The following is a 22342-nucleotide window of genomic DNA, read 5'->3' as shown; positions in this document are numbered from 1 at the left end:
CAAAGAGCTTTGATAAAGGCTTGCTGGCCCGGCGTAAGGAGGGAGAGGACATAGATACCTTCCTGACGGCCTTTGAGAATGTCTGTGAGCTGCACAGGGTTGACCCTGCAGACAGGATCTCATTTCTCGCCCCCTTACTGGACTCCACAGCCTTGGAAGTGTACAGCTGACTGAAAGGGGTGGAGGCAGGGGACTACAAGCTGTTCAAACAGGCCTGCTCCAGGAGTTTGGGCTGACTCCAGAGATGCACCGGAAAAAGTTCCAGAGTCAGCGTAAAACCCTTAAAGTCACATACCTACAACTGGTCAATCGGGAGCAGGGGTATGCCCGCAAGTGGACAGCTGGGGCCCAAACTAAAGAGGACCTTCTTGACCTATTTATACTAGAGCACCTGTAAGAGCAGTGCCCGTCCGACCTGAGGCTGTGGTTGATGGGCCAGAAGCTGGAGAACCCGCAGCATGCAGGCCAGCTGGCCGACCAATTTGTGGACAGTCGAGCAGGGGACAACAGGAAGGAGTCTCAAAGGAGCAGGCCTGCCTCAACGCAGAGAGAGAGTCACCATGGGACCTCGCAGCGGGGGCCTATGGAGAACCCCCACCAAAGGGGAACATCCAGCGTCAGGTCCATCCAACCCACTCTAGGGGAACCACGAGACATGGGCTGCTATCACAGTGGCCAAGGAGGCCACATACAGGCCCAGTGCCCCAAGCTCAGGGACAGACCGAGCAGACCCAACCCGCAGAGGGTTGAATGAGTAAAGACCCAGTCGGAGGAGGGGGAACGTTCCCAGGAAAGGGGGGTTGGCAGCATGCAACCTGTGAAGGAGGGAGGAGGTCCCCAAGTCAGCCCTTCTGAGGGGCTGGATGCTTCAGGCTCTGGGTTTTTGGTTTTCAGGGTGGGCGCAGGGCTGCCCCTCCGGAAAGAGTGCCTTGTTTCCCTGGAGGTAGATGGGAGTAAGGTCACTGGGTACTGGGACATGGGCGCAGAGGTGACGCTCGCCCTGCCCGAGGTGGTGGCCTCAGATCGGATGGTGTCCGACACCTACCTGACCCTGAAGGGCGTGGGCGGGACCCCATTCAAGATGCCCGTGGCGGGGGTACACCTGAAGTGGGGAGCCAGGGAGGGCCCCAACGACGTGAGGGTACACCCACATTTGTCCACGGATGTGTTAATGGGAGGGGACCTCGAGGACTGGCCAAGTAACACCCAGAGTGCCCTGGTCGTGACTGGCAGTCAGAGTCAGCGAAGGGCACTGCACCCCCACAATAAGGAAGGGATTCTGCCTGAGGTGCAGGACCCTAACCTGGGGGGGGGGACGCCCAGGGACACGGCTCAGAGAGGCTGCCACCTCAGACCCAGCCAGCGAGAGAGAGGAGGTCCCCATCTCTGTCCCAGCTGCTGAGTTCCAGGCCGACTTGCAGAAAGATCCCTCCTTGCGGAAGCCCAGGGACCGGGCTAACCTCAATGCGGTACAGACCATGAGGAGAGGTTGCAAGGAGATGTTCCTGTGGGAGAAGGGGTTCCTGTACCGAGAATGGGCTCCCCCAGGGGAAGTAGAATCATGGGGGATCTGGAGGCAGCTGGTGGTTCCCCAGAAGTTTAGCCACAAGCTACTGTACCTGGCCCATGACATCCCTCTCGCAGGGCACAGGGAATCTGGCGCACCAGGCAGAGGCTGCTACAGAACTTTTACTGGCCTGGGGTCTTTACCCAGGTCCGACAGTACTGCCAAACCTGTGATCCCTGCCAGAGGATGGGGAAGGCCCAGGACAAGGGGAAAGCGGCTTTGAGGCCTTTACCCATCACAGAAGAACCTTTCCAGAAGGTGACCATGGACATAGTGGGACCTCTCAGCAAGACGACCCGGTCAGGGAAGAAATACATCCTGGTGGTGGTGGATTTCGCCACTCGCTATCCTGAGGCGGTGGCCTTGTCCTCTATTGAAGCAGACACCATGGCAGATGCGCTGCTGACCATTTTCAGCCTGGTGGGGTTCCCCAAGGAAGTCTTAACGGACCAGGGGTCCAACTTCATGTTGGCCCTGCTCCAGTGCTTGTGGGAAAAATGTGGGGTCCAGCATAACTGGGCCTCAGCATATCACCCCCAGTCCAACGGGCTGGTGGAAAGGTTCAACGGGACTCTGAAGATGATGCTAAAAACATTTACGAACCAGCACCCAAAGGAGTGGGACAAGTACTTACCTCACCTGCTGTTCGCGTACAGGGAGGTACCCCAGAAATCTACCGGGTTTTCGCCTTCCAAACTGTTGTATAGAAGGCGGGTAAGAGGGCCCCTGGACCTGATGAGAGACGAATGGGAGAGGAAGGCCACTCCTGAGGGAGAGTCGGTGGTGGAGTACATCTTGATGTTCCGGGAAACACTGGTCGAGCTCATGGGCCTGGCCAAGGAGAATCTGGCCCGAGCCCAGAGGAAGCAGAAGGTCTGGTATGACCGCGCGGGCTCGCGCCTTCGCCACCGGGGATCAAGTGATGGTTCTCATCCCCGTGAGGAAAAACAAACTTCAGGCTGCCTGGGAAGGGCCCTTCAAGGTTATCAAGCAACTAAATGAGGTAAACTATGTGGTGGAGCTGTCAAACCGGTCACATCACCGTCGAGTGGACCATGTGAACATGATGAAGCCATACTATGACAGGGGGAATGTGGTGTTGGCCGTGTGTGGACATTGGGAGGAACAGGGAGATGACCCTTTAGTGGATCTATTCCCTGGAACAAAAGCTGGTTCCCCCCTGGAGGCGATTCCCCTCTCTGATCTGCTGACCCTGGCCCAGCACGCTGAGATGAGAGGGGTGCTGCATCTATACCAACAGCTGTTTTCCAACCAGCCTGGAAGCACTAATTTGACTGTCCACCGGGCGGAGACTGGGCCACTTCCATCTATAAGATGCTCCCCTTTTCGGGTCACTGGGAAAACTGCTCAGGACCTAGAAAGAGAGGTCAGGGACATGCTGGCTTTTGGGGTGATCCATCCGTCTGCCAGTCCTTTGGCCTTGCCAGTGCTGCTGGTCCCCAAAAAGGACGGGTCAATCCGGTTCTGTGTGGACTATCGAAAGCTCAATGCCATCACCGTATCTGATGCCTACCCCAGGCCCAGGCCCGACGAGCTCCTAGACAAGCTGGGAGGTGCTTTGTACCTGACCACCATGGATCTTACAAAGGGCTACTGGCAAGTGCTGCTGGACGCAGATGCCAGGCTGAAATCAGCCTTTATCACCCCTCTGGGGCTCTACGAGTTTCTGACCCTGCCCTTCGGCCTCAAGGGAGCGCCAGCCACCTTCCAGTGCCTGGTAGACCAGCTAGTGAGGGGGATGGAGAGTTTTGCAGTGGCTTATATTGACGACATCTGCGTCTTCAGCCAGACCTGAGAGGACCACGTGACCCAGGTTAAACAAGTGCTGGGGGGACTCCAGGAGGCTGGGTTAAGCGTAAAGGCTGAGAAGTGCAAGGTGGGGATGGCTGAAGTATCTTACCTGGGCCATCGGGTGGGGAGTGGCTGCCTAAAGCCGGAACCAGCCAACGTGGAGGTGATCAGAAACTGACCCGCTCCCCAAACCAAAAAACAGGTCCAGGCCTTTATTGGGATGGCGGGGTACTATCGAAGGTTCGTGCCCCACTTTAGCACCATAGCCGCCCCCATCACTGAGCTGTGCAAGAAGGGGAAGCCAGACAAGCTGGTCTGGACCGAGCAGTGCAAGCAGGCTCTCCGGGCGCTGAAGAAGGCTCTGGTTAGTGGCCCAGTTCTGGCAAACCCAGATTTTAACAAGCCCTTTATGGTGTTCACTGATGCCTCAGACACGGGACTGGGGGCGGTGTTAATGCAGGAGGATGAAAAGGGGGAGAGACACCCCATCGTGTACCTGAGCAAGAAGTTGCTACCCCCGGAGCAGAACTAAGCGGCCATCGAGAAGGAATGCCTGGCTATGGTGTGAGCCCTTAAGAAACTGGAGCGATGTCTCTTTGGGTGACACTTCACCGTGTACACCGACCACTCTCCCCTGACCTGGCTGCACCAGATGAAAGGAGCCAACGCCAAGCTCCTGAGGTGGATCCTTCTCCTGCAGGACTATGACATGGATGTAGTCCATGTGAAGGGAAGTGCCAACCTTATAGTGGACGCGTTGTCCCTGAAAGGGGGCCCTGAACTTCCCCAGGTCACTGGGCAGAGTGACCCTGCTCAGTTCAGTGACAAATGGACACTCCCCAGTCCCATCGCAGAGCTGGGAAGGGAACCCAGCGCCCCACCCCCGGAGGAACGACAGCTGTCCAGTCCCCTCACAGAGCTGGAAGCGGAACCCAGCGCCCCGCTCCCGCAGAAACGGCCGCTCCCCAGTCCCCTGGCAGAGGTGGGGAGGGAAAGCAGCGCCCCGCCCTGCAGGAATGGCCGCTATCCAGTCCCCTCACAGAGCTGGGGAGGGAACCCAGCTGTCGTGGAAAATGACCACCACCGAGTTGAGTTGATCAGACAGCCTCAGGCTCCTTTATTGATTAATCAGAGAATACATGCATATGCATGGAGAGACGACAGGTCCTCTAGCAAGAGGTAAGTCGCTCTACCTTACAGCAGAGATACCTGTGTTTATAAAGCCTAAAACCGCAAATTATCACATGAGCTTTCACAGCTGTCATTACCTTATTTGGCTAACATCTGACATCTTTTCAAAACAATTGCTATTAATTATTTTTATATATTGCAAAAAGAGCTAAAAATTGCAAAGCTTGTCCCTTTTTACTTCCTCTTAGGAAGATCTTGCTATTGCCAAGACCTTGACACCCGATTACCTTGTACTTGCGGTTTCAGCAGCTGTGTTCTGAAGCAAATTTTGAGGAACTTGGGTCCAAAAATACGTTTGTTCTTTTGGCCAAATTATTAGGGGTTATCTTTTATGCTTGCATGAGCTACTTAATAAACTACAATGACCTAGCAGCTGTTAGGCTATTCCTGCAGTGATGGATGGGTTATTTAAGGGATTTTATGTCAGTTTTAACCCCTTTTTAGCAGCATTTTTATTGTTTAGCAGCATTTGGTGGTTATTGTAGTGTTAGTAGCATTTAATAGTGTTATGATAGTGTATTACATCAGAGAGTGAGCCTCAGGCGAGTTAGTGATTGATTATTGTCCTTACTTTTCTGTATGTTAGTATTGATTGAGGCCTATTGTCTTGATTTAATTTTTGGCAGCATCAAGACCTGGCTTTTGGGGCCTGGGGTTATTTTCTTTATCACAGCGTTCCGCCCCCGCAGGAACTGTGGCTCCCCACTCCCCTCGCAGAGCTGGGAGGGATCCCAGTGCCCCATCCCTGCAGGAATGGCCGTTCCCCAGTCCCATCGCAAAGCTCGGGGGGGAGAGTAGCGCCACGCCCCCATGGAATGGCGGCCCCACAGTCTCCTTGCAGAAGTGGGGAGGGAAGGCAGCACCCCGCCCCCGCAGGAACGGCTGCTCCCCATTCCCCTCACAGAGCTGGGGAGGCAACACAGCGCCCCGCCCCTGCAAGAATGACCACTCCCCAGTTCTCTCACAGAGCTGGGCAGGGAAGGCTGCGCCTCTCCCTCGCTTGAACTGGCGCTCCTCAGTCCCCTGGCAGAGCTGGGAAGGGAGCCCAGCGCCCCACCACCGCAGGAACGGCTGCTCCCTAGTACCTTTGCAGAGCTGGGGAAGGAAGGCAGCGCCCCGTCCCCGCAGGAACGGCCGCTCCCCAATCTCCTGGCAGAGCTGGAGAGGGAACACAATGTCCCGCTTCCGCAGGAACAGCCGCTCCCCAGGCCCCTCACAGAGCTGGGAAAGGAAGGCAGCGCCCCGCCCCCGCAGGAACGGCTGCTCCCCATTCTCCTTTCAGAGCTGGGGAGGTAACACAATGCCCCACCCCCACAGGAACGGCCGCTCCCCAGTCCCCTCGCAGAGGTAGGGAGGGAAGGCAGCGCCCCGTCCCCGCAGGAACAGCCGCTCCTCACTCCCCTCGCAGAGCTGGGAGGGAACCCAGAGCCCCGCCCGACCAGGAACGGCCGCTCTCCAATCTCATAGACTCATACACTTTAGGGTCAGAGGGGACCAATATGATAATCTAGTCTGACCTCCTGCACAAAGCAGGCCACAGAACCCTACCCATCCACTTCTAGAACAAACCCCTAACCTATGTCCGAGTTACTGAAGTCTTCAAATTGTGGTTTGAAGATATCAAGCTGCAGAGAATCCACTAGCAAGTGACCCATGCCTCATGCTGCAGAGGAAGACGAAAAACCTCCAGGGCTTCCGCCAATCTGCCCCAGAGGAAAATTCCTTCCCGACCCCAAATATGGCAATCAGCTAAACCCTGAGCATGTGGGCAAGACTCACCAGCCAGCACTCAGAAAAGAATTCTCTACAGTAACTCAGATCCCATCCCATCCAACATCCCATCACAGACCACTGGGCATACTTATCCGGTGATAATCAAAGATCAATTGCCAAAATTAAGCTATCCCATCATACCATCCCTTCCACAAACATATCAAGCTTAGTCTTAAAGCCAGATATGTCTTTTGCCCCCACTACTTCCCTTGGAAGGCTGTTCCAGAACTTCACTCCTCTAATGGTTAGAAACTTTCATCTAATTTCAAGTCTAAACTTCCTAGTGTCCAGTTTATATCCATTTGTACTTGTGTCTACATTGGTACTAAACTTAAATAATTCATTTCCCTCCCGAATTAATTCCTCTCCCTCCCTAAATAATTCCTTTGCCTCCCTAATTCCTCGCAGAGCTGGGGAGGGAAGGCAGCGCCCTGCCCCCCCGGAATGGCAGCTCCCCAGTCCCTTCGCAGAGCCGGAGAGGGAACCCAGCGCCCCACTCCCGGAGGAACAACAGCTGCCCAGTTCCCTCACAGAGCTGGGGAGGGAACACAGCGCCTTGCCCCTGCAGGAATGGCCGAACCCCAGTCCCTTCACAGAGGTGAGGAGGGAACCCAGTGCCCCACCCCCTTTGGAACGGCCACTCCCCAGTCCCCTCGCAGAGCTGGGAAGGGAAGGCAGCACCCCGCCACAGCAGGAATGGCTGCTCCCCAGTCACCTGACAGAGATAGGGAGGCAACGAAGCGCCCTACCCCTGCAGGAATGGCCGCTCCCCAGTCCCCTTGTAGGGCTGGAGAGGGAACCCAGCGCCCCACCCCCATAGGAATGGCCACTCCCCAGTCCCCTCGTTGAGCCGGAAAGGGAAAGCAGCGTCCCAACCCCGCTGGAATGGTGGCCCCACAGTCCCCTCCCAGAGCTGGGAAGGGAACCCAGCGCCCTGCCCCCGCAGGAACAACTGTTCCCCCATCTCCTCGCAGAGCTGGGAAGGAACCCAGCAACCCGCCCCCGCAAGAATGGCCACTCCCCAGTTTCCTGGCAGAGCTTGGAAGGGAACACAGTGCCCCGCCCCCAAAGGAACTGTCGCTCCCCAGTCTCCTGGCAGAGCTGGGGAGGGAAGTCAGCGCCCCGCCCCTGCTGGAATGGCCGCTCCTCATACCCTCGCAGAGCCGGAGAGGGAAAACAGTGCCCCGCCCCCATTTGAACTGCCACTGGCCAGTTTCCTGGCAGAGCTGGGGAGAGAAGGCAGCACCCAGCCCCCGCTGGAACGGTCGCTTCCCAGTCCCCTCGCAGAGCTAGGAAGGGAACCCAGCGCCTCGCCCTTGCAGGAACAGCCGCTCCCCAGTCCTCTGACAGAGCTGGGGTGGGAAGGCAGCGGCCCTCACCCACTGAAACGGTCGCTCCCCAGTCCCATCGCAGAGCTGGGGAAGGAAGGCAGCGCTCTGTCCCCGCAGGATTGGCTGCTCCCAATTCCCCTGGCAGAGCTGGGGAGGGAAGGAAACACCCTGCCCCAAATGGAACAGCCGCTTCCCAGTCCCCTCGCACAGCAGGGGCGGGAAGGCAGTGACCCACCACCACAGGAACGGCCACTCCCCAGTCCCCTCGCAGAGCTGGAGAGGGAACTCAGCACCCTGCCCCTGCAGAAACGGCCACTCCCCAGTCTCCTGGCAAAGCTGGGGAGGGAACACAACGCCTGGCTCCCGCACGAAAGGCCGCTCCCCAGTCCCCTCGCAGAGCTGGAGAGGGAACTCAGTGCCCTGCCCCTGTAGGAACGGCAGCTCCCCAGTCTCCTGGCAGAGCTGGGGAGGGAACACAACGCTTGGCCCCCGCAGGAACGATCACTCCCCAGTCCCCCCGCAGAGCTGGGAAGGGAACACAACGCCCGGCCCGCGCAGGAACGATCACTCCCCAGTCCCCCCGCAGAGCTGGGGAGGGAAGGCAGCGCCCCGCCCCCGCAAGAACGGCCACTAGAGAGTCCCCTAGCAGAGCTGAGGAGGGAACACAGTGCCCCGCCCCTGCAGGCACGGCCACTCCCCCATCCCCTGGCAGAGTTAGTCAACTATTAATGAAAACTAGGGTTGATAAGTCATATTCTTTGTAATATCAGGATGGTGGAATGGTCTAAAGTGCTAGTTATTAGACTCTTTTTTTTCCTAATCCCTTGGGTGTTCTGGTCTCTGCATGGAGATGTGGTTTCACATCCCACTCCTGATATTATCATTAATTCTATCTGGAGAATATGGAATCACTTCAATCTCCTTTGGAACAATAGAACACCATTTGCTTAGCTTTTCTATTCCAGTAGCTGTGAGAGAAGCTCCAAACCAGGAGAAACAGTGCTTGTTCTCTCGACTCATCAGTTTTTTGTCTTCCTTCATTCCAAACCATTTTCTCAAATACATCCGTATTTCCCACACTGTTATGAAACTTTAGAGTCATCATTTAATTGCCACACAACTGTACTTATGAAGTGAAGTGAAACACAACATTTTTTGGATATTCTTGCAGAAGAGTTTTGTTTTCTGACCAGGGGCTACCTGAGGGCGACAATTCTACTCCATTTTCTTGACTCATCCAAAAAACATAAGTGTGTGGTGCCCTTTGCTTACCTGTTCTTCAAACACCTGTCAGGGATGGCCTAGGGAGACTTGGTCCTGACTCTCAGGGTCCCTCCCTTCCCTACCTTTCTATATGATTCTATTGTGTGGGTTTGTGCTGTGTTGTTGTCCCACACTGAGCTGCTTTGCACAGTGTCACTTTGCACTCTGATGCATTGTTTCATGTTGTATGGTTTTTTAACTGGCTTGTGTTGCGTTGGTTTGAGCTGAGCTCTTTTGCAGTGCTTCATTTTGCCCTATGGGACGTTCATTTGCATAGTGCTGAATTGTCGGGCTTTGCACTCCTACATGTTGTCTCTTTGTGTTGTGGAATGTCATTTCACAGTGAATCGTTAGATGTTAGATTGTGGTGTTTCCACTTTTGTTCTTGTTTATATTACATTGTGATGGCATCGAATTATAGAGCTGTATGGCTGCAAGGGCCCTGGAGAGGTCATGAAATCCAGCCCTCTCTGCTGAGGCAGGGCCAAGGAGAGATGATGCATCGGGGGCATGTGGGATCAAGTGCTCACAGCAGTCGGCCCAGGCAGGGAGCAGAAGGAGGGAACCAGAGCCAGAGCAGGTTGTCTATAGGACCAAGTATATGCAGAGTATCCTTGACAGAGGTTTGTTCAACTTGTTCTTAAAAGCCTCCTAGGACAGAGACTCCACAGACACCCTTGGGAGCCTATTGCAGAGCTTAACTACCCTCAGAGTTAGAAAGCTGTTCCCAACATCTAAAGTGAATCTCGCTGGCTGCAGATTAAGCCCATTACTTCTTGTCCTACCATCAGTGGACATGGAGACCAATTGATCATTGTCCTATTTATAAAGACCAAACTTTTCCCTCTGCAATCATCCGTTAACTGGTTACTATCCTCTCTTCTTGCCTAGGGTACAATGGAAGAGGAGAAAATACCCTCTTAACAGAGGATGCAAATGTCAGTTTGTTCTCTCTTCATGTTTTAGTGAAGCTCAGAGAGAGGAAGAAACATGACCTGCCGAAGAGAATAGAGAGTTTGTTTCATTTTGATCTGTGACTATTAGCAGAAGAGTGACGCCTAAGGTTTGTTGCGACCACCTACCATGGGGCTTGAATTTATAATGGTGGGATTAAGAGCATCATGCTCTACCAACAGAGCTAACTAGATTTAAAGTCAGTCAACTGCCCAGTTGCAGTGTAGAAGGAGCCTGAGGGTGTTTATTTGTGAGCTGAGGTTCCCTGTCTGACATTTGTCTTCTTTCCTGGTTTGTTATGTCTCCAGCGAGCAAACCGGAGCTGTCACAAGGCTGGTTAGATGCTGCTTTCTAGACCAGAGAGCTTGTGTTGATTTAGCATGCTGCTGCCATCAGCTGGTCAGAGTAACCAGGGCGGGAAGTCGGAATTTAGGATTCTCCCACCAAGGGGAGGTGCTGTTGGACTCACCTAGTGGGGGAGAGTCTGAAAAAGTTTCTCAGTTCCCAGAGAGGGGGCAGACAAGCTGGTGCCACACACACATTTTCACAGGGAATCGGGCCCCCCCTTGGGAAAAAACTCAAAAGAAGCCCAGACCCAGGAGTGTCAGAGAAGAGAATCACTGTTTGCTTTAAGAGATGAGTGAGGGAAACCTGCAGGTCCTTAGATCCCTCCAGCACCTGATAGAACCATTTGTGGGGAAAGTCTGGGGAAGCCAAGGAGAGGGAAAAAGGCCTTGCAGCTGTTGTGCAATCACCATGCTCTCAGCAGAAGGGTCCGGGGAGCTCTCCTCTCAGAACTCACAAGATGGCAAAGTTCAGAGCCCTATTACATGGAGTCAGACTGTGATCAGCTCACAGCGAAGGGAAGCAACACCCTTTCCTTGGTCTCTATGCCAGAGCTCCTATCAGCTCAGTGTCCTTCCTGCAAGAGTCAGCTGCTGAGACGGTTGCGATGAGGTAAATGAAGGCAGAGGAGGATTGTTCCTCATGGGGTTTTTTTGCTGTGTTTCTGTGATCCTGCTGGAGGAAGCATCATTAGAGTTTGTTTCAGTGGCTTGTGTAGGGCTGAGGTTGTGACCCTGAGTACAGGGGTTCCTGCACTCTCTGTTCTTAATCCCTCAGGGAGTGGACAATGGAGTGGTTTCAGAAAGTGGATAGAAAGTAGCCTAAGAAAGTGTAGTATAAATAGGGGAAAAAAAAAACATTAGTGGTCTAGTGATTAGGATTTGACACTTTTACTGCCATGGCCTGGGTTTGATTCCCAGTCAGGGAAAAGTAACTTTAAACCAAAAAAGCTTCAGTTATTCTTCACTTGCAATGTAAGCAAGCCTGTGGTTTTTTCCGGATTCCCCCATCTTCCCAGTGTCTCCAGGGCAGGGCTGGCTCCAGGCACTAATACAGCAAGCAGGTGCCTGGGACGGCCAATGGAATGGGGAGGCTTCTGCGGCAGTTGGGCCCTCTCACTCCCTCTTGGAGGGAAAGACTTGTCGCCAAAAGTGGCAGAGGTAGAGCTGCCGCTGATTGCAGCTTTTTTATTTTTTTTTCCCCGCTTGGGATGGCAAAAATGCTGGATCTGGCCCTGCTCTATGGAGACAATTTGTTAAATCCCAGATGAGTGGAGTTCTATCAGTTCTCAGCCTGAGTCCTTAGGTCTTAATCCTGAGGATATTGTCCCATCATGGAGCCATTTCCCTCCTCTCTTTCATACAGAAGCACAATTTTCCTTGCACAGCCACAGGAACAGAAATATCTCTCTCTGTCCCTTGTGCAAAGCAGGGGGCCAAATTCCATGGAAACAATGGATAAGTTGGGGCCCTGGGCACATCCAGCCCTGGCAGTGAGATGTTCCCTCCCCTCTTTCTTTATGCTCCTGTTGTTATTTCATGGATTGTCTGGGATGGGGGAAAAGCTGAGTTCACCCCAGGTGGAGGGTAAAAAGGACCCTCAAAGTCTCAGGACCCAACTCCTGCTACCAGGATCACTGAGGTGCTGGGGATTTGAGTAGGAAAGGGACTGTGTGAATTGTCAAGGTGGGGAATGAATAACAATCTACAACTAGATCCACCTCATTAACAATTGACACAGGCTAATCCTGCTGCAGCTAGAAGGGAAACTGGGAGTGGTTCTTTGCTGTGCAACCATGGAAACAGTGACCCAATTGCACCGCAGTGAATTTGCTGGGGAAAGCTGGACTTTACAGGCAGGTGGAAATAGCGGATCCTGAAAACACTTGGAGCTCCCCACAGCAATTCTGCCACCAGGGTCAGGTGTTGAGCGACTCACAGCGCCACTCCCCTCCCATTACCTTCCAGCAGGAGGTGGCCGCACTCCCCACCCAATGCAGGGGAGAGGGCTGAGTGTATCTCTGCACTCTGAGTCCAGGGCACCCACTCTCTCTGCCCCACACATAGAATCTGGCCCTGCTGCAAAGTGACACCTAAGAACCAGCCACCTCCAGGGTGGCAGGTTTGGCCCTCAGAGGAGGGAATGTGTCCCCCATGCTGCTCCTAGGCCACTGGATGCTCTGGAAACAGGAGGGCTCTGAGTGTAACCTATAGCACCCACCACCTGTCAGGGGATGTAGCTCAGTGGTAGAGCACATGCTTTGCATGTATGAGGTCCTGGGTTCAATCCTCAGCATCTCCTGGTTCTTTTCACTCTGCTGCTTTGCTCATGGCCAGAGGGGATGTGGCCCACCAGTTGCCCTTTAGAAGCTTCAATCCTACTGAGTGAGGGGCAAGTGCCAATTGCAAGGAAGGTCTGGGGGGTTGGGTTCTGTTCCTAAGTCTCCTCTGTACATTCAAGATTCCCACTTGCTTTCTGCTTTGGACAAGGGTAGATGAGAAGGGTGAATCTTCCAGCACTGGAGGGAAAGGTCCTGTCTGCTCAGACTGAGAGGCAAGGAAAGGGAGGGGCAGTCAGTGCTTGGAGAGGAGAGAGGTCAGTGATTTACACCCACCAGGGGATACTGTCTTTCTGATGCAAGTGCAGCTGGCTTGGGATGGTGCTGGTGATGGACAGTAAAAAGGCTGGACTCAATAACAGATGAAACCAGGGAAGGGGAATGGCAGCCCCACAGAAGGTCCTGGGTGCTCAAATACCCCAATTATTGTGCCCTGGCCTGTCATAGAGAGAGAAAAGACAATGAGGGACCCAGCCCCCCTACAGTGATCCCATGGACAAGAACCTTGTTGGGAGTGGGGTGAAGGGTCCCTCTGGGCAAAGTGGAGCTGAAATCCCTCAGTGTCCTGGAATTTAAGCAATGGAAGCTTCAAACCCTGCACGAGTGTGGGCTGAGGTGCATTGGCAGCAGGTTTGTACAATTTTTGGTGGTGTCCAGAATGGGAACAAGTCCTGCCCAACCCACCCACCCCTGCCTAAGGCTCTGGGAGGGTGTTTGGGTGTGGGAGGGAGAGGGGTTGGGCTCTGGGAGAGTTTGGGTGCAGGGTATGGGCTCAGTCAGGGGATTGGGGTACAGGAAGGGATGCGGAGGGCAGGCTCTTGGAGGGAGTTTGGGTGCAGGTTTGGGGTCTGGGTTGGGGCAGGGGGTTGGAGGTGCAGGAGAGGGTGAGGGGTGCAGCATTTACCTCGGACATCTCCCGAAAGCAACCTGCACCCCTCTCTGGCAGCAGCCCCTAAGCAGGAGGGCTGGGGGCATATCTGAGCATGGCTGCCCTCAGACTCCACCCTTGCAGCTCCCATTGGCACAGTTGGCAGAGTTGGCACTTGGGGTGGGGGCAGCACGTGGAGACCCCCCCACCCCAGGGGCTGCAGGGACGTACCAGCCACTTCCGGGAACGGTGTGCCACATGGAGCAAGGGTGGGCAGGATGCCGCCTTAGTCCCCTTGTGCTGCTGCTGCTGGTGGCAGGGGACCCCGGGCCCTTTTAAATTGCCCAGGAGTGGCAGGTGGGACCAGAGGGGACACTCCCAAGGGCCTAACATTGCTTTGCACAACAATAAATCTTGGAACAGGACAGAAATGAAATGGCAGCAGAACCTAAGGAATTAAAAGCCTCCGGATTCATGTGTGTGCACTGACTCCAAACAGAAACTGTAATTTGACTCACTTTGTGTCTGCAGCCAGTAAAATATCAAGGGAAAATCATTCCAGTGATCATGACCTTGGGTTTGAGGAGGCTTTGGTCTTATTAAAATGTAACTAGCATGTTTCACTTGTGTTTTTAAAGGTGGCTTCCCCAAGCAATCCCAAGTTGTTCTTCCCACAGCTGGCTGATGGGGAGCAGCAGGGGATCTTCCCAGTCTGGGGGAATCTCTCTGGGCCCCACTGTTAGTTCTCCATCCTTTCTCCCCCTAATCACAGCCACCCCTTCCCTCTCCCTATTATCAGTGTTTTAGAGTGACCCCTCCCTCCCTTTATGGGATACAGACTCTGTGACAGAGACTGAATGGGGCTCCTCTCTGCATATCCCCAATGGGGAAGGAAAGAGACTGGGGGAGGGAGGAGAGAAGACAAGCAGAAGGAGTCAAATGGCGCTAAACCAGAATAGAGGAGATTTTCTTCTTGTTAAAATGTACTGGAGTCTCATGTCTGAAAAGCCGCATCTTGAGTTAGGTTTGATGCATCAGCCTTTCAATTACCATGCAAAGGTGTGACCCACAGAGACTGATAACCTCCTGCTTCCCAGCTTTGTCTAAGAAGCACCTGCAGTGGTGCAACTGGTTAGTGCAGAGGGGGATACTGCTGGGGTTATGAATTCAACCCTTATCTGAAGCACTGGTTTCTATTCCTTCTGTAATTTCCCCATCCTGCTTTGCTTAATTCACCTGGAAAGTGCCATACTAGGAAAAGGAGAGTAAGTTCCGAAAAGTGCATAGCTTGGAAACATCCCCCCTGTGCTGCCATTAGTTCCAGTAGATTGTTCACTAGCAGCATGAATTGATTTCTTTGCTGCTGTGAAAGCTGCCAGGAAAAGTCTCTGGTCACCAGAGCTCCCTGCTTCTTCCAGCACGTCTCTGGCTCCTTTGCTGCCCCAGTCACTGCTGTAGGAGTGTCCTATATACACTGAGCCTAAAGCTTATCCAAGCCTTCTTAGCCCAGTTAGCAGTGTGTCAGTCTCATAATCCAAAGGTCCTGAGTTCAAGCCTCAAAGAAAACAGTGGGTTTCACTCCCTGCTTCAGGTTTTCTACAGGAAATCAGAGAAAAGAAACTATAGGAGAGTGGTTTCTAGACACACACACACATACAGACTTTTCTAGGGCATTACCTTTTCCTTCTCTATGGAGCTTGTATTCTTCACAGAGCAAAATAAAACAAAAATATGCAAGTCCAAGCCTAATACAGGATGAAACTCAATACAGATCAAATTTCACCCTCAGAGATCTTCCAATAAGCTTCTTTTGCAGACTAGACTTATTTCTTGTCTGGGCCCAATCTTTTCACCAGGTATAGTCCGTGTTCCAGCTCAGGTGGTAGCTAGGGGATGTCTCATGACTGCAGCCACCTTTCTTCTGTTCCACCCCCTTATAAAACTTTGGTACAAGGCAGGAATCTTTTGTCTCTCTCCTGGGGAAGAGCTCCAGGTTTAAGATGGATTCCTGTACCAGGTGACATGGTCACATGTTCTGTGAGACCCCAAGCCTTCATTCTTCCTGGCCTGACTCACAGATGGTGCAGGACAGAGCCATCTGCAGTCAATTGTCCTGGTTAATGGGAGCCATCAAGAGTCCAAACCACTATTAATGGCCCACACTTTGCATCTTTACAACAGGACCTCAGAGTTATACTTCCTATTTCTAGTTTCAGATACAGGAATGATCGGTTCATACACATAGGATGAACACACTCAGTAGATTATAAGCTTTGTCATGATACCTTACAAGAGACCTTTTGCATGGAGCATAATCCAGTTACATTATATTCACACTCATTAGCATATTTTCATAATATCCTATAGCGTGCAACTTCACAGCTGGGAAAGGGTTTTACTGCAGCACCTGGGAGCAGTTGAGTTTCATGTTCAGGCTGTGGTATGAGTTCCTCCAGGTTTCTCGTAAGCACACAGGGACCTTCGCGGGTACTCTCGATACAGAAATGGCCCAGACATGATAAAGTGGTGGGGATTGCATTTTCCTTTTTTATTTTTGTATTTCCAATGACATTTCTGTTTGTGATTTCTTTCTGCTTTGTATAACTGTGTTTTCTCCTGGATTTGATATTTAACTAAAAGAAGAATAAGGCCTCAGGGCGCCGGATTGAAGAGCAGGCTGGGGCTAGGACTGCTAAGAGAGGGAGAGTAGCAGGTTTTCTGTATTATTTCCTGCCCTCATTTTCATGACTAGTTTCTATTCTGCATGAAATTTGTTCCTTTCCTATGTGAGCCTGGCTAGCTCAGTTGGTAGAGCATCCAGCTTTTAATCTGAGGGTCCAGGGTTCAAGTCCTTGCTCAAATAAAGAGGGAACCATTCTCCTCAAAAGGAAAAAAGAAGGTGTCTTTCCAGGATGTTATTTGACATCACCTTTTTCCCCCAGGACTTGGCATTTCCTAGGAAGGGCCGTGTACTGCCTGGGACTGAAGGGGCAACTTCTTCACATGCCCACTGGCCTCTCAGTCTGGATTAAGAAAGGTCTCTGGGAGCTGCAGCAAACTGCTGCATGCCAACTTGGTGAGTAAATGCAGGGCTGCCCACACAGGGTCATCCACACCAGAACTCAGCAGAGGTCTGGGTGTTCCCTATTGGTCCCATGGTGTAAGGGCCAGCACTCGGGACTTTGAATCCTGCAATCTGAATTGAAGTCTTGGTGGGATCTTAGGACAATTCCTGTGCCACAAACCCTGCTGGGTCTTCCAAGGCTCTATCTTGCTTTCTCAAAGGCCATGAAAGCCTGTCTTTTGCCCGCTAGCTGTTGTGACTTGAGCACAAGAGGGGACATTTGGTCCAGAAGCCTGATCGTGCCTGGAGTCCTGTAGGTAGGGATGCGAGCTGCTTTTCCTCTGAGTCCTGAAGCTGGGCTGCAGCCTGGCCTAGGAGGCAGCCCTATTGGTTGACCTACTGGCCCAAAGTCACCTGGGCAGTGTTGGTGTTCCCCAGGAATGCTGAAGGGCCTAAGGGAGGGAGGAACAATACCCCCCCCCTCAGTCAGGGCGGAAGAGGAGGGGTGTAAGAGTGGGCAGGTTGATGAGCTGGGCCTTCTACCATTCGGTTGGGGATGAGGTGGAGAACGCAAACTGGGAGAAATGGTTGCTGGCCTGTGAGGAATGGTTTGGCTGGAGGCGTAAGTGGACCTTGTCATTACCTACAAGGTTGTGATGCTCAAGACCCATCTGTGGGGAATTTCCTCAGCCATGTGTTTCCCCTGCTCCATGAGTGCTGCTGAGACCGAATACAATGGCCTTCCACCTCTTGTGGGGCAATAGGACTTCCCTACCTAGTCAGGAGAAGTGCGGCTTTTCTACCGTATTAGAAGGGGGGTTGGGGCTGGTGGGCTTTGAAGCCTTGTACGGCTCTACTTTTTTGTGTTTCAATTTTCAGTTGTGGCTAAGCTGGAGGGCAGATCAGGCCCGAGGGGAATGGTGGGGCAACCGCATAGAACCCAACTAACTCTTCCTATATGGCCGTATTTTTTTTGACCCCACTGGATGCAGCACCGGGTATAGAATGGCTGATGGTGGCAGAAGGGGAAGGCGTAGACTCATAGACTCATAGACTTTAAGGTCAGAAGGAACCATTATGATCATCTAGTCTGACCTCCTGCACAATGCAGGCCACAGAATCTCACCCATCCACTTCTATAACAAACTCCTAACCTATGTCTGAGTTATTGAAGTCCTCAAATCGTGGTTTGAAGACCTCAAGCTGCAGAGAATCTTCCAGCAAGTGACCCATGCCCTATGCTGCAGAGGAAGGTGAAAAACCTCCAGGGCCTCTGCCAATCTGCCCTGGAGAAAAATTCCTTCCAGACCCCAAATATGGCGATCACGTAAACCCTGAGCATGTGGGCAAGACTCACCAGCCAGCATCCAGGAAAGAATTCTCTATAGTAACTCAGATCCCAACCCATCTAACATCCCATCACAGACCACTGGGCATACTTACCTGCTGATTAGGAGGTTAGGAAGTCCCGCTGCCCCCAGTGTTCTTCTATTCTCACCTTACACCCTACATGATTTTCAGTGGGTGGCTAGGTGGAAGGTGCTTGCAGGATGGCTTCATCCGCAACAGTGCCTGCCCTCACAGAAGCGGCGGCCACAGCAGTGAGCCCCCCCCTCCCTTTTGGCTCAATCTGAACAGAGGTCAATGTATCACGAGGTGTGATAGGCCAATTTTAGAGAGTTTCCTCTGAAGGTGAGCAACTTTCCCCAGAACTTACTAACAGGCGCTTTAAAGTATTTGCAAATGTGCATGGCCAGCATGTGAAGAGCAAAGGCTGTCCACAGGCACTGTGTCAGACTCTGGCACCGCTTGAGACAATGGACCATCTTCAGCCACCGGGTAACCCAGGATCTAAGGCAGGAATGGGGTGAGGAAGCAAGTCAAGCTGGGCAAGGCAGGCAAAAATTCATCTTGCCTTCATGGACGCTCGCAATGATGCCCTTTTTGTGTGCCAGGGCTGACAAAAACATCCCAGACAGAGAAACAGCAGGCCCAAAAAGTGCCATTAGGGTGCTGACTTAGCTCAGTTGGGAGAGTGTTAGGCTGACAATCTAGAGCTCTCTGGTTCACTCCTATGCTTTGGCATGCTCTTTGTGCGCAGGAGTGGGCTTTTCTCTGGAAGCACAGTAGTGCCTTGACCCACCACAAATCCCTCATTTCAGGCTCCCAAGCAAGAAAAGAGAGCATGGACTTGTGCACCAAGTTGGCCCACCTGACCTTTCTTTCTTCTCTTGCTCTTTGTCAGCAAGGGGAAGAAAAAGAAGCTCTCCTTCAAGCTGGAGTCAGAAGGGCGACGTCAGGATGACTTCCTGAGCGCCGGCTCCAGTCCTTTGCTCTACCAGCTGACCTATCGAAAGGCTGCCACCTCTCTCTCCAGGTTTGCCCATCGGTGTGTTCAGAATGGAGAGGGGTAACTAATGGTGTTCCCCAATGGTCACTCCTAGGACCAATCCTATTCAATTTATTCATAAATGATCTGGAGGAAAGGGTAAACAGGGAGGTGGCAAAGTTTGCAGATGATGCTAAACTGCTCAAGATAGTTAAGACCAAAGCAGACAGTGAAGAACTTCAGAGACGTATCACAAAACTGTGATTGGGCAACAAAATGGCAAATGAAATTTAATGTGGATAAATGTAAAGTAATGCACATTGGAAAAAATACCCCCGACTATACATACAATGTAATGGGGGCTAATTTAGCTACAACTAATCAGGAAAGAGATCTTGGAGTCATCATGGATAGTTCTCTGAAGACGACCATGCAGCGTGCAGCAGCAGTCAAAAAAGCAAACAGGATGTTAGGAATCATTAAAAAAGGAGGCTAAGATAGAGAATATCTTACTGCCTTTATATAAATCCATGGTACGCCCACATCTTGAATACTGCGTACAGATGTGGTCTCCTCAGTTCAAAAAAGATATACTGGCATTAGAAAAGATTCAGAGAAGGGCAACTAAAATGATTAGGGGTTTGGAATGGGTCCCATATGAAGAGAGATTAAAAAAGACTAGAACTTTTCAGGTTGGAAAAGAGAAGACTAAGAAGGGATATGATAAAGGTATATAAAATCACGAGTGGTGTGGAGAAAGTGAATAAGGAAAAGTTATTTTCTTGATCCAATAATATAAGACCTAGGGGCCACCAAAGGAAATGAATAGGCAGCAGGTTTAAAACAAATACAAGGAAATTCTTCTTCACACAGACACAGTCAACATGTGGACCTCCTTGCCTGAGGGGGTTGTGAAGGCTAGGACTATAACAGGGTTTAAAAGAGAACTAGATAAATTAATAGGTTTCAGAATGGAGGCCACGTTAGTCTGTATCAGCAAAAAGAATGAGGAGTACTTGTGGCACCTTAGAGACTAACAAATTTATTTGAGAAACAACTCTGACATCATAATAAAAAAGGCTGACAAAGGAGGTGCTGTTGTCATCATGACTAGGTCGGAATATGAACGAGAGGCTGCTAGGCGGCTCTCTAACACCACATTCTACAAGCCATTAGCCTCTGATCCCACTGAGAGTTACCAAAAGAAATGACACCATCTGTTCAAGAAACTCCCTGAAAAAGCACAAGAACAAATCTGCACAGACACACCCCTAGAACTCCAACCAAGGGTATTCTATTGTCTATCCAAGTTCCATAAACCTGGAAATCCTGGATGCCCCATCATCTCAGGCATTGGCACCTTGACAGCAGGATTGTTTGGCTATGTAGACTCCCTCCTCAGGCCCTATGCTACCAGCACTCCTAGCTATCTTTGAGACACCACTGACTTCCTGAGGAAACTACAGTCCATTGGTGATCTTCCAGAAAACACCATCTTGGCCACTATAGAGATAGAAGCCTTCTACCCCAACAAAGATGGATTATAAGCCGTCAGGAACAGTATCCCCAATAATGTCACGGCAAACTTGCTGGCTGAACTTTGTGACTTTGTCCTCACCCACAACTATTTCACATTTGGGGACAATGTATACCTTCAAATCAGCGGCACTGTAATGGGTAACCGCATGGCCCCACAGCATGCCAACATTTTCATGGCTGACTTAGAACAACACTTCCTCAGCTCTCGTCCCCTAACGCCCCTACTCTACTTGCGCCACACTGATGACATCTTCATCATCTGGACCCATGGAAAAGAAGCCCTTGAGGAATTACACCATGATTTCAAAAATTTCCATCCCACCATCAACCTCAGCCTGGACCAGTCCACACAAGAGATCCACTTCCTGGACACTACAGTGCTAATAAGGGATGGTCACATAAACACCACCCTATACTGGAAACCTACTGACCGCTATACTTACCTACATGCCTCCAGCTTCCATCCAGACCACACCACACGATCCATTGTCTACAGCCAAGCTCTAAGATACAACCGCATTTGCTCCAACCCCTCAGACAGAGACAAACACCTACAAGATCTCTATCAAGTATTCTTACAACTACAATACCCACCTGCTGAAGTGAAGAAAGAGATTGACAGAGCCAGAAGAGTACCCAGAAGTCACCTAGTAGAGGACAGGCCCAACAAAGAAAGTAAGAGAAGGCCACTAGCCATCACCTTCATCCCCAACTAAAATCTCTCCAGCGCATCGTCAAGGATCTACAACCTATCCTGAAGGACGATCCCTCACTCTCACAGATCTTGGGAGACAGGCTAGTCTTTGCTTACAGACAGCCCCCCAACCTGAAGCAAATACTTACCAGCAACCACACAACAAAAACACTAACCCAGGAACCTATCCTTACTACAAAGCCTGTTGACAATTCTGTCCACATATCTATTCAGGAGACACCATCGTAGGATCTAATCACATCAGCCAAACTCTCAGAGGCTCACTCACCTGCATATCTACCAATGTGATATATGCTATTACGTGGCAGCAATGCCCCTCTGCCATGTACATTGGCCAAATCAGACAGTCTCCGTAAAATAATATATGGACACAAATCACATGTCAAGAATTATAACATTCAAAAACCAGTCGGAGAACACTTCAATCTCCCTGGTCACTCGATGATAGACCTAAAAGTCACTATATTATAACAAATAACTTTCAAAAACAGACTCCAAACGAGAGACTACTGAATTGGAATTCATATGCAAACTGGACACCAATAAATTAGGCTTGAATAAAGACTGCGAGTGGATGGGTTATTACACAAAGTCAAACTATTTCCCCATGTTTATTTGTTCCCCTACTGTTACTCACAACCTCTTGTCAACTGTTGGAAATGAGCCATCCTGATTATCACTACAAAATGTTTTTTCTTCTGCTGATAATAGCTCACCTTAACTGCTCACTCTCTTTATAGTGTGTATGGCAACACTCATTTTTTCATGTTATCTATCTATCTATCTATCTATCTATCTATCTATCTATCTATCTATCTATCTATCTATCTATCTATCTATAGATAGATAGATAGATAGATAGATATCTATATCTTCCTGCTGTATTTTCCACTGCATGCATCCTATGAAGTGGGTTTTAGCCCACAAAAGCTTATGCTCAAATAAATTTGTTAGTCTCTAAGATGCCACAAGTACTCCTCTTTCTTTTTGCAGATAAATTAATGGAGGTTAAGTCCATGAATGGCTATTAGCCATTGGGTAAGGGTAAGGAATGGTATCCCTCACCTCTGTTTGTCAGAGGGTGGAGATGGATGGCAAGAGAGAGATCACTTGATCATTACCTGTTAGGTTCAGTCCCTCTGGGGCACCTGGCATTGGCCACTGTTGGCAGATATGATGCAGGGTGGACGGACCTTTGGTCTAACCCAGTATGGCCATTCTTATGTTCTTATGAAGGGAGGGGCAGAACATTG

At 51.2% G+C, this 22342-nt stretch overlaps 1 non-coding gene across 1 annotated transcript; it reads left to right on the top strand.

Annotated features, from left to right (window-relative positions):
- Window positions 1-12465: 12465 nt before the first annotated feature.
- Window positions 12466-12537, top strand: TRNAA-UGC. Its single transcript has one exon. It is a non-coding gene; the product is annotated as a tRNA-Ala (tRNA).
- Window positions 12538-22342: the final 9805 nt, after the last annotated feature.

This window comes from Gopherus evgoodei, unplaced genomic scaffold, assembly GCF_007399415.2.
Source record: "Gopherus evgoodei ecotype Sinaloan lineage unplaced genomic scaffold, rGopEvg1_v1.p scaffold_72_arrow_ctg1, whole genome shotgun sequence".
Classification (NCBI taxonomy): Eukaryota; Metazoa; Chordata; order Testudines; family Testudinidae; genus Gopherus; species Gopherus evgoodei.
The sequence above is the reverse complement of the archived record's forward strand: the minus strand, read 5'-3'. Positions and strand labels throughout refer to the sequence as shown.